The sequence below is a fragment of the Fukomys damarensis genome, unplaced genomic scaffold, assembly GCF_012274545.1.
Source record: "Fukomys damarensis isolate Sample0158 unplaced genomic scaffold, DMR_v1.0_HiC HiC_scaffold_16, whole genome shotgun sequence".
In the NCBI taxonomy this organism is placed as follows: Eukaryota; Metazoa; Chordata; class Mammalia; order Rodentia; family Bathyergidae; genus Fukomys; species Fukomys damarensis.
This window is the reverse complement of record NW_022900928.1, coordinates 106575188-106582437: the sequence shown is the minus strand read 5'-3', so window position 1 is coordinate 106582437 and position 7250 is coordinate 106575188. Positions and strand designations below refer to the sequence as shown.

Sequence of the window (7250 nt, the reverse complement as noted above, 5' to 3'; positions counted from 1 at the left end):
CCCTTTTGGGGCTGCGAACTCCGGCGGGCGGCCCAGGAGCCCGGGATGAGGAACGGGCCTTCTCTTCCGGGTTGGAAAAGTTTTCAAGGGATTTTTCTAAGCGTTGTTAGTGACGGGGCTTCGGGGCCGAGGAGGGAGGCGGCGGACTCAGGTGGTGTTTCCTCCGGACAGTCCCGGCCCGGCGCGTGTTGGGCCCTCGCCCCGCGGGTTGTTTTTTAGGCTTCCCACCCGCCCGGTCCTCACCCCGGACTCCTTCGGGTCCCCAGGCCCCTTCCTAGACAGGTCCCGCGGAAAGGACGCGGTGGAGCCTCGAGGGGGCTGTGGGAGACAGGGCAGGACTTGTGGAGCTGCCCCCGATGGGAGTCTCCCCTCTGTGGTCACGGTCCGCGGGGACCCGGCTGTCAGGACGCCCGGAGCCTTCGTGGTGGAGGAGGAGGTGGGCAGGGCGGCTCCTGTAACGAAGTGTACGTGCAGTTTAGGGATCAATATCTATTTATCCTGATAGTAACTATTTAGACTTACATGATAGTCTTCTGTCGCACCCTGGGAACAGAAGGGAGATTTTATGGAAATTCAAGCTTGTTACTGCCTCAACTCACAAGGGTCTGAAAGGGCCCTCTTGACTACCAAACAGCTGTACTTTAGTTTGTTTTTTTGTTTTTTTTTTCTGTTTAAACGGATTCTATTTTAGTTCTACTTTGGTGTTAAGAATTTGTTGTTGTTGTTTTTTAAGTAGTAAATTCAAACCCCCAAATCTAGATTTCCTGCTCTTCAGGGATAGGATGTTTCCTGTGGCTGCACTTAACCTCCTCTGGCTGCTCTTTAGTGTTGAAGTTGAGATGTTAATGGACCCGCCACCCCCTAGCCTGCAGTGTGAACATCGTCGGAAAGGTTGTTTTCCCTCTCGTTTGTTGTTTCTCTCCCCTTTTTAGTGAGCTGGGGCGGTGGTGTGTGTGTGTGTGTGTGTGTGCGCGCGCGTCCGCGCGCGTGCCAAGGTTAGGCCCAGGTTGGAGACTGTGGGCAGAGGTGTTCCACATTCTGACCACTCAACTCCCAGAGCAGTGTGAGTGGAAAGCGGAGGATAACCCGACCTGCTGTGGCCTCTGAGTGGGACTCCTGCGATTCCTTAGTGCTGCTATCTTTACTTTCGTCCAAAATAAAACGCTTGTTACTCTGCAGTGAGGGATCACCAGTTATTTAACATTTGCTTAATGATGCCCTGATATTGAAGATTGTATATTTTATGGTTGTTTTAACTTTATTGATTGAAATTCTTTCCGACTTGGAAAGGTGTATGAAAAAATCTTTACTTCTATTATAGTTTGTCCTTATTTTTAGAGCATATTAGATGGGGGAAAAATCATTACATTAGGTTTTTTTCCCACAGCATTTTAAGGCTGGAAAGAAATCTTACTGCCTCCTAATTTGATATTTAAGATTACATTGCCAACTTTCTCCTTCTAAGCTCAGGAAACTGTATGTACAAATACCAAAATTTTTGTATCCCTCACTTAAACATATTAATTCCCTAATCTAATCATCTCATGGGTTGCTTTTTATTCCTGAAGGAATAGCAGGTTTGATATTTTTAAAAATTAACATTCTATTTGAAACTAATATTAAATTAGCTTTAAATTGCTTAGGGAATATACTTTTTCATTATTAAACGTTTGAAAAGTAGATTTTTAAAAAAATTACAAGTTTGAAATAATCAAGTTTTCTTTCCTCTAAAAGATTTTATAAAGAAATTTGTATACCTCATCTAAACTTTTTCTCAGGAAATCATGGTGCTGCTATTTTTAGAGAAATGAAAATTTTAGTTTAGATTGATTAAAAAATTTACATATGGTGGTGTGGGCCTAGCACTCTGGAGGCTGAGTCAGGAGTATTGCTGAGTTTCAGGTCAACCTGAGCTCCATTAGATCAAGGCCAGCCTGAAATACATAGTGAAACATCTCAAAAATTTTTTTTTCTCTATGAGCTCTCAAAATTAAAGTGTCACCGGGGATTTGGCTAAGTGGTTCAATTGCCTGCCTCCCAAGAGCGAGGACCTGAGTTCGACCCCCGGTACCAAAAAAAAAAAATTAAAATGTCATTTCAAAAAGACACTGATCTATTCACTGTTACTGTGATGTTCCTTCAGGCTTAGCAGCTCTCACTGTCCAGATTTAGAATACAGATAGTGAAAGACCATTTATTTTATAGGTAGAAAGCAAGATTCTCAGACAGGTAACCCTCTGTCCCATACCTGGTAACCAGTGAGTCAGAGATGAACAGTTGAGTCTGGCTTACAGGGTGCTTATCTCCCCCAAAGCAGAAACTCTGGAACATTTGCTGAATGCAGCGGGGTCCATTTAATCTATGCTAATGGAATTGTGTGTGGCCAAACTTGAAGACACTGTGGAGTCTTTTTCCACTATGTCAGGTGTGTGTCCCAGAGGCCCTGTAACAGCTGCTCTTAGTACTCCTGGCTATTTGGAGACACGGGGGAGAACCTCTGGTGAAAACTTTAGGGCTTCCTCTTCTTCCTTGCACTTAGGGTGACTGGGTTTGTATTTCTTCATAGGGTGTGATTTGTTTCTAAGACCAGTTTTTGGTAAAACTACATTTGTATCCTGGCACCCTGCAGTCAGACATGTGTAGACTGGGCTTTGGGTTCTTATCCTGGTCACTGAAGGTTGGATTTCTCCATCTGTAAGTCTTTTTTTGGTATGGGGAATCGAACTCTGGACCTTGTGCTTTCGAGGCTTGCAGCGGAACCACTGAGCTAAATCGATGCAGATATCTGCATCTGGAAGTGAAAAGAAAATATCCACCCTCCCTACTGGAGATCGATCAAACTCAGGACCTAGTGCTTGCCTGGCAGGCAGCTCAACTGAGCTACAGCCTTGGCCCCCTAAAAAGAAAATGCTTTGACGTGAGGAGTAGGTGAGATGGTCATGCACTTCACCTGTGGTAAATTCCCCTAGCCCACCTTGCTTTGCTAGTAGCACCATCTAGATACTATTTCTAGTATTTGTTTGCTTATGTTGTAATACTTGGAGAATAGACCTCTACTCAGGGGATAAGCACTGTGAACTTCCTTCCCCTGGTACTGGGGATCGAACCTTAGCGCCTCGTCCATGCTAGGCAACCACTGTCACTGGGCTATGTTCGCAGCTTGTGTCCCCTGTTAACATATTAGTGTGCTTTCTTTTTTTGTTTGTTTGTTTGCTTTTTTAGTTTATTGGTACTTTTTTAAGTATACCGTACAGTTACATTCATCATTGGGATCTTGTACCTTTACATGACAGATCTTGGTTCTCATTTTGCTTTCTTCATATTTGTGTGGATCCATAAACATAAATGTAGGCTTTTCTAGTAACAATAGTTGTGTAGTTTTTGTTTTCTTTTAAGACAGGGTCTTAGTATAATTCAGACTGGTCTTGAATTCACTGTGTGGCCCAGGCTGCCCTCAAACTCACAGTGATCCTCCTGCCACAGCATCCCAAGTGCTGGGATTATGGGCATGCACCTCCAAGCCTGGTTTAGTTGTGTAGTTTTGTATTCATTAAAAGCTTGAGCTCTGGAGTCCCTCACTGGCCTTGAATCATAGCTCTATAACACCGGGTAATTAAATCACTTCATTTCATCCAGCCTCAGTTTCTTGATCTGTGAGGGGATGATAAGAGGGCCCACTTCACATGGTTGCTATGAAAATTAAGTGAGGAATTGCACATCAAGCTTGGAGAATGGTCCCTTTAAAGATCTTTATTATTCCCAATGTATTTAATGCGTTCCTGACTCAGTATGTATTAATACTAATAAGTAGTGTGAGTATAGACAGTATTATAATTACCTCTATGATGCAAATAAATATTTTTGTGCCAGTAAAAAATTGTGGAGTATATTCACAGAAAGTTTCAGTAGCTAGATGTTAGCTTTAGCTTGGTCTCTGCTTTTGAATCCAGATTTAGTGAGGAGGAGGCATATTTCTTTTACTCCTAACCTCTTCCTTGAAGATTTTTAAGTCACCCACTTGGCTTTGGAGGCCTGAGTAGGTGGAGCAGTTTAGAGTGGTAGCCTGAGAGGTCAGGAGAAGTTGTTGAAACTTGCTTTGTTCTTTCATTGAACTGATTAGCTCCTTTTTCCTTACAATTAAAGGTATATTCTCTGCCCCTGTGTAGTTCTTAGTCTCCTGGAGAATAAGCGTGCCTTACAGCCTTGAAGGATAAGGGTATGTTAGCCTGGAGGAAGGAAACCTATTTTTCTCCTTCAGCCTGAGGGCAGCCCCTAAAGCAGGGCCAGTCTCAGGGAGTTTTCTAGCCCAGTGGATGGGAGGGGTCAGGTATTCTGGGAGGTGGGACCTGAGTCTGAATAAGTGCCTAGGGACAAAAGAGGATTCTGTGTTGCAAATTGTGGTTTCTCAGCCCAGGAATTGGGGGAGTAAGGGAATGGGTGGTGAGAGGAGAGGTCTGCCTGGCCTGGGCAGAAAGAATTTATTGGTTGGGCTAAGGAATTTAGATCAGTTTTCTAGAGTCAGAAGCAAATCCTGAAGGCCTTTGGCCGAAGAAGTTATTTACAATTCTGAGGATTCAGGTTTTTGAAAAACATCTAAAAGATGGCAAAACTGGAATTAGCCCGGCGGGGCAGCTACTGAGAGGAGAGCAAGAAGGTTTGAGGCAGGGAGCTGTGGGATGGAGAGGAGGAGGCAGAAGAGGTGAGGAAGGTAAGCGGGGAGCTGTTGGTCAGGTGTGCACTGGGACAGCCTCACAGATGGCACCTGAAGCTCCGGGAGGGAAGTTTGAGAGCCAGGGGTCCTTGGGGGAAGCGCAGTCAGTGCGCTGACATTTATGCACTTTTGGCTTGAATTCTCGGTAATAATCTCTCATTTTAAGGCACACATGGAATGAAAATGGCAAAAGCTGGAGAAATGTTTTATTTGACTTAAAGCTATGACTTCGTCACTGCTATTTCATAGACAGGGAAATGTTTATAAAGTGACTTGGTCAGTGTTGTCCATTTGTATGTTTAGAATTTTTAATTGTTGTCACAAAATAGATTTTATGTGAAATGTTGGATTTTTAAAAAAAATAAATTTGGAAGATCTGAGAACTCTAGGTTTGGATTGATTGATTGATTGATTGATTGATTTATGGTACCAGGGATTGAACTCAGGTCCTTGTGCTTGCAGAACTACTGAGGGGGCAGAACTACTGAGCTAAATCCCCAGCATTTTTTTTTTTTTTTAATTGCAAGGACTTGCTGGAACTCGTTTGCATGAGAGCGTGTAGAGAAACAGTTTTCTTAAGTCTGCCCCAGGCCCATCTGTGTGGCCACTGTCGGCACTTCATCCTGCATCCCTATAAAATATGACGGAGCAAATGGACGGACCCCTGTGAGTGGGGAGCTGGAGAAGGAAGGCACCAACTGAATAGTAGAGAGGGGAGAGAGAGAGGCAGAGAGACACAAACAGAGGCAGAAGCTGGGAGGTACAGACAGGTGGCCAGTGTCTGGCTCCAGAAGATCCAGTAAACAGAAGAGGGAAAAGTGTGTGTGGTGTTTAGCAACAAAGAAACATTAGTTTCAGGTTCTTAGCAGAGAACTTTGAAGGGTGTAGCTGCTGCCTAGTTTTCTCCTTCAGCAACATAGGGTTTCTGCACAGAGTGAGCTTGAAGTGGAAGAATTCAGAAAGCATTTGATGTAAAAGACAATTAACTAGAACAAATCCATGTTCTAACCCAATCATACTGGGCTCATTCTGCTAGTATTTCTCATCACAAATAGGTTAGTATATTTAGTTGTAGATTGTTTCATATGTCTCATGGGAAAGAATTCTCAGTGGATTCTGTAACTCCAGCCCCAAGAAGGGAGGGAGTGAGTTCATGAAGAATTACACAGTACCATTCAGAAGCCCACTAAGCAGCTGGAAGGAGCATTTGAGGCCTCCGGATTCTAGATTCAAGTGATAACACTAATAAGTTACTACTTACAGTTTCTAATAGTTAACATCAAGTGATTACTATGTACTGGCTACCATGCTAAGTACAGTTCATGAAATACCTAATTTAATTCTCCTAAGCGACTGAGTAAGGGCTGCCCAATTATAATCTTCCCTATATAGGTGAGACCTTTCCCAAATTTGAGCTCCATCCCTGATTACTACCAGAGCCAATGAGTGATCTCTGCTGCTATGAAAACCATCCTTACCTTTCTGATAAATCAGGTGAGGAACCAGTGAAAAGGCCATTTAAATTATTTTGAGTTCATAATGCAAACTCAACTTGTACAGATTTGTTTGAGTATGTATAGTCATTGTCATGCAGACATTTACGGGGCATTTATTTTATTTTTTTGGTACTGGGTGTTGAATTCTGGTCCTTGTGCTTGCAAGGCAGGCGGCAGCACTAGTGAGCTAAACTAGGCATTATTTTTAAAAGTTCTAGTTTGAACTCGGTGTTTTGTTTTGTTTTTTTGAGACAGGGTCGCTATGTAGCCCAGACAGGCCTCAAACTCTGTGTGATCCTCCTGCTTCTGCCTCTCCAGTGCTGAGATTACAGGCGTGCACCACCATATCCAGCTATTTTAAACTTTATAGTGAATATTGTTTATATTTTGGGGTAAACACTGCTTTTTTTTTCCTCTTTTAGTCACATCAGTTGATTTTAATCATTCCTCAGTCAAATTTTACTACTTCATATTGATATGTGGATGTTAGGTTTTAAAAATCAGTATAGATGAGGTGGACGTGGTGGCACATGCCAGTAATCCTAGCACACTGAAGGCAGACCTAGGAAGATCACCTTGAGTTCAAGGCCAGCCTGGGCTACATAGAGTCCAAGGTCCCCCTGAACTACGTGGTGAGACCCTGTCTCAAAAAAAAAGCAAAACAAGACAAAAAAAAAACCCCAACAATCAGTATAATTAGCTAGAACTATATTTTTGTGCTCTATCAATTTGAATTAAAACTTTATTTTATTTTTGGTACCGGGGTTAAACTCCGAACCTTGCGCTTGTGAGGCAGGGGGTGGAACCACTGAGCTAAATCCCCAGCCTTAAAACTTAATTTAAAAGAAAATACATAAATTTAAAACCTTCACTTTTAATTGTGATTTAACAGTAGACACTTTTCTGAGATAAATAAATGGTCATTTCATCTGCCTTAAATATATCAAGAAACTTCTGAGAATTTAGGTGTATGCTAATTTGAAAAACAATGTAAAGCATGTTGTTGGGGCTGCTCTCTTTAAAGGTGGCAGAATATAAAATTA

The 7250-nt window shown here is 42.7% G+C and overlaps 1 protein-coding gene and 1 long non-coding RNA gene across 2 annotated transcripts in view; one reads left to right on the top strand and one right to left on the bottom strand.

Annotated features, from left to right (window-relative positions):
• The window catches only part of LOC104856620, a 7765-nt gene extending 7344 nt beyond the window's left edge, over positions 1 to 421 (bottom strand). The window contains exon 1 of the long non-coding RNA XR_004517521.1: positions 244 to 421. This is a non-coding gene — a long non-coding RNA (uncharacterized LOC104856620). The remainder of the gene's footprint in view (positions 1 to 243) is intronic.
• Positions 52 to 7250, top strand: part of Ino80d (INO80 complex subunit D) — a 74450-nt gene continuing 67251 nt past the window's right edge. The window contains exon 1 of the mRNA XM_010616105.2: positions 52 to 70. The gene's annotated coding sequence lies outside the window, so the exon portion shown is untranslated. The remainder of the gene's footprint in view (positions 71 to 7250) is intronic.